Source organism: Harmonia axyridis, chromosome X, assembly GCF_914767665.1.
Source record: "Harmonia axyridis chromosome X, icHarAxyr1.1, whole genome shotgun sequence".
NCBI lineage: Eukaryota > Metazoa > Arthropoda > Insecta > Coleoptera > Coccinellidae > Harmonia > Harmonia axyridis.
Genome location: NC_059508.1, coordinates 35,154,633 through 35,159,632, shown reverse-complemented (window position 1 = coordinate 35,159,632; position 5,000 = coordinate 35,154,633). Strand labels below are relative to the sequence as shown.

General features: G+C 41.6%; 1 non-coding gene across 1 annotated transcript; it reads left to right on the top strand.

The window, feature by feature from the left end:
- The first annotated feature begins 2,419 nt into the window (after positions 1–2,419).
- Positions 2,420–2,538, top strand: LOC123688309. The gene has a single exon (XR_006749837.1). It is a non-coding gene; the product is annotated as a 5S ribosomal RNA (ribosomal RNA).
- Positions 2,539–5,000: the final 2,462 nt, after the last annotated feature.

Below are 5,000 nucleotides of genomic sequence, written 5' to 3'. Positions count from 1 at the left end.
AAGGTTCCCCTCCAGACACGATTTAGCAAACTTTTCCCGATCGATCCGACCCACCGAGGCCGTCTCGACCGTCCGCTGCGCCTACTAGGGCCGATTTCTTCGGACTCCGATCAGAAAATATACCGATGCATGTCGTTAACACCTAGTCCGCCTCGTCCGATCTATCTAAACAGTCTCGACGCACCCAACACTCTTTCAAAGTCGGATTACTCGGACTCAATCTGAAAATGGACCGATGCATGACGTCAACACTTAGCCCGCCTCGTCTGATCTATCTAAGCCATCTCGACCCACCCAACACGCCTTCCAAGTCGGATCACTCGGACTTCGATCTGAAAATCTCCGGACTCATTTTTATGAATATCCCCAGTCAGTAAGAACGTTATTTCGCCAATATATACCAACAATAAACCATATTCCAATAGCTGAACCAAAAATATAATTCCCGATCCAAACGTTCTGCATCGCCCAACGCGACCACCTTCCCTATATATGTCAGGAGAGCACAGGGTTCCCCTCCAGACAACACTTACGCTCTATCCCCGACTCTCGGTCGATCGATAGGCCAGGTCAGCGGTGTCTGTTTCGGCCGAAGCTCGGACTTTGGTCAAAATGTTCCGATACAAAATTTGAACCAAGATAGATACAGATATGATTCCTTCTTAAATATACGTTGATTATCGAACAGAATATGGTAAATATTTTGCGATGACCGAGGATTTCATGAATTTTTTTTTTTTTTTCGAAAAAATTTTCTATTATCGGAATTTCCTCAAATTTCATTTGGTTGCCTCCTAATGCTTATTAAAAATGATAATCAACAATCAGAATCATTATTTATCATTTATTTCAATTTTTATAATGAAAAACGTTCACGTCCTTTCGCGCCTCTCGATCGTCGTTTACGTGATGCATCGGTCAGCCCTAGTTTACGTGGTGCATCGGTAAGATCGAGTTCACGTTCTGCATCGGTCTGCCCGAGTTTACGTGGTGCATCGGTAAGATCGAGATTACGTGGTGCATCGGTAAGATCGAGTTCACGTTCTGCATCGGTCTGCCTGAGTTTACGTGGTGCATCGGTATGATCGAGTTTACGTTCTGCATCGGTGTGATCTAGTTTACGTTGTGCATCGGTAAGATCGAGATTACGTGAAGCATCGGTATGATCGAGTTTACGTTCTGCATCGGTCTGGACTCTGAGATATATTTTCGACGTGAAAATGTTCCGATACAACTTTTGAACCAGGATAGTTAGAGAGATGATTTTTTCTGGGATGTACGTTGATTGGGGAATGGATTGTGGAAAATAACTTGCCATGACCGAGGTGTTCTCGAATTTTTTTTTTTTTTCGAAAAATATTTTCTGATTTTGGATTTCACTCAAATTTGATTTCGTTGCCTTCTAATGTGTTCTAAAAGAGTAAATCAGTAATCAGAATCGAAAAATATTTTTCGGATTTTTTTTTTTTTGAAAAAAAATTTTCTGATTTTGGAATTTCCTCAAATTTGATTTGGTTGCCTTCTAATGTGTTTTTAAAGCGTAAATCAGTAATCAGAATCAATATTCATTGTCGACTTTAATTTTTATAAGGAAAAATGTTCACGTCCTTAAACGCCTCCCCATCATTAGCCCGAGTCCAAGTCGATGTCAGTCCCGAGCGGACGGTGTCAGATACTACCTATCGCCCCGGTCTGGACTTGGCGAGGTATTTCGACGTGAAATGTTCCGATACAACTTTTGAACCAGGATAGTTAGAGAGATGATTTCTTCTATGTTGTACGTTGATTGTGGAATGGATTGTGGGAAATAACTTGCCATGACCCAGGTGTTCTTGAATTTTTTTTTTTTTCGAAAAAAATTTTCTGATCTTGAAATTTCCTCAAATCTGATTGCGTTGCCTTCTAATGTGTACTAAAAGAGTAAATCAGTAATCAGAATCAATATTCATTGTCGACTTTAATTTTTATAAGGAAAAATGTTCACGTCCTTAAACGCCTCTCCATCGTTACCCCGACTCCAAGACGATGTTAGACCGGAGCGGACGGTGTCAAATGCGACCGATCTCCCCGGTCTGGACTTAGCGAGATATTCCGACGTGAAATGTTCCGATACAAAAATTTAACTGTGATAGTTAGAGAGATGGTTCCTTTTGTGATGTACGTTGATTGTGTAATAGAATATGGAAATAAACTTGAGATGACCGAGGTCTTCTGGGATTTTTTTTTTTTTTCGAAAAATATTTTTCGATTTCGGAAATCCCTCAAATTTCATTGAGATATGTCCTAATGTGTTCTTAAAACTTAAATCAACAATCAGAATTAATATCCAAAAGTTATTTCATTTTTTATAAGGAAAAACGTTCACGTCCTTTCCGCTCCCAAAAAGTGAGATATCATAGAAAATATCGCTATATTTGTTGTTTACGGCCATACCACGCTGAAATTGCCAGTTCTCGTCAGAACACTGAAGCCAAGCAGCGTCGGGCGCGGTTAGTACTTGGATGGGTGACCGCTTGGGAACACCGCGTGCTGTAAGCTTTTTTTTTACGTTCTGCATCGGTCTGCCGAGATAACGTGGTGCATCGGTATGATCGAGTTTACGTTCTGCATCGGTAAGATCGAGATTACGTGATGCATCGGTAAGATTGAGATTACGTGGTGCATCGGTAAGATCGAGTTTACGTGGTGCATCGGTAAGATCCAATTCACGTTCTGCATCGGTAAGATCCAGTTCACGTGGTGCATCGGTAAGATCGAGATTACGTGGTGCATCGGTAAGATCGAGTTTACGTGGTGCATCGGTAAGATCCAATTCACGTTCTGCATCGGTAAGATCCAGTTCACGTGGTGCATCGGTAAGATTGAGATTACGTGGTGCATCGGTAAGATCGAGTTTACGTGGTGCATCGGTAAGATCCAATTCACGTTCTGCATCGGTAAGATCCAGTTCACGTGGTGCATCGGTAAGATTGAGATTACGTGGTGCATCGGTAAGATCGAGTTTACGTGGTGCATCGGTAAGATCCAATTCACGTTCTGCATCGGTAAGATCCAGTTCACGTGGTGCATCGGTAAGATCGAGATTACGTGGTGCATCGGTAAGATCGAGTTTACGTGGTGCATCGGTAAGATCCAATTCACGTTCTGCATCGGTAAGATCCAGTTCACGTGGTGCATCGGTAAGATTGAGATTACGTGGTGCATCGGTAAGATCCAGTTCACGTGGTGCATCGGTAAGATGGAGATTACGTGGTGCATCGGTAAGATCGAGATTACGTGGTGCATCGGTAAGATCTACTTTACGTTCTGCATCGGTCTGCCCTTGTTTACGTGGTGCATCGGTAAGATCGAGATTACGTGAAGCATCGGTATGATCGAGTTTACGTTCTGCATCGGTCTGCCCGATATTACGTGGTGCATCGGTCTGCCCTAGTTTACGTGGTGCATCGGTTTGGACTTAGAGATATATTTTCGACGTGAAAATGTTCCGATACAACTTTTGAACCAGGATAGTTAGAGAGATGATTTTTTCTGGGATGTACGTGGATCGGGGAATGGATTGTGGGAAATAACTTGCCATGACCGAGGTGTCCTCGAATTTTTTTTTTTTTCGAAAAAAATTTTCTGATTGTGGAATTTTCTCAAATTTGATTTGGTTGCCTCCTAATGTGTTCTAAAAGAGTAAATCAGTAATCGGAATCGAAAAATATTTTTCGGATTTTTTTTTTTTTCGAAAAAAATTTTCTGATCGTGGAATTTCCTCAAATTCGATTTGGTTGCCTTCTAATGTGTTTTTAAAGCGTAAATCAGTAATCAGAATCAATATTCATTGTCGACTTTAATTTTTATAAGGAAAAATGTTCACGTCCTTAAACGCCTCCCCATCATCAGCCCGAGTCCAAGTCGATGTCAGTCCCGAGCGGACGGTGTCAGATACTACCTATCGCCGAGGTCTGGACTTGGCGAGATATTACGACGTGAAATGTTCCGATACAACTTTTGAACCAGGATAGTTAGAGAGATGATTTCTTCTATGTTGTACGTTGATTGTGGAATGAAATACGGAAAATAACTCGCCATGACCGAGGTGATTACGATTTTTTTTTTTTTTCGAAAAAAATTTTCTGATCGTGGAATTTTCTCAAATTTGATTTGGTTGCCTCCTTATATGTTCTAGTAGCGATAATCAACAATCAGAATCAAAATCCATGGTCGGGTTTGATTTTTATAAGGAAAAATGTTCACGTCCTTTTTTACAACCCCGACTCATTGACGATGTTAGAACCGAGCCGGCGGTGTCAGATACGACCGATCGCCCCGGTCCCGATCGTCATTTACGTTGTGCATCGGTCTGCCCGAGATTACGTGGTGCATCGGTATGATCGAGTTTACGTGGTGCATCGGTAAGATCCAATTCACGTTCTGCATCGGTAAGATCCAATTCACGTTCTGCATCGGTAAGATCCAGTTCACGTGGTGCATCGGTAAGATGGAGATTACGTGGTGCATCGGTAAGATCGAGATTACGTGGTGCATCGGTAAGATCTACTTTACGTTCTGCATCGGTCTGCCCTTGTTTACGTGGTGCATCGGTAAGATCGAGATTACGTGAAGCATCGGTATGATCGAGTTTACGTTCTGCATCGGTCTGCCCGATATTACGTGGTGCATCGGTCTGCCCTAGTTTACGTGGTGCATCGGTTTGGACTTAGAGATATATTTTCGACGTGAAAATGTTCCGATACAACTTTTGAACCAGGATAGTTAGAGAGATGATTTTTTCTGGGATGTACGTGGATCGGGGAATGGATTGTGGGAAATAACTTGCCATGACCGAGGTGTCCTCGAATTTTTTTTTTTTTCGAAAAAAATTTTCTGATTGTGGAATTTTCTCAAATTTGATTTGGTTGCCTCCTAATGTGTTCTAAAAGAGTAAATCAGTAATCGGAATCGAAAAATATTTTTCGGATTTTTTTTTTTTTCGAAAAAAATTTTCTGAT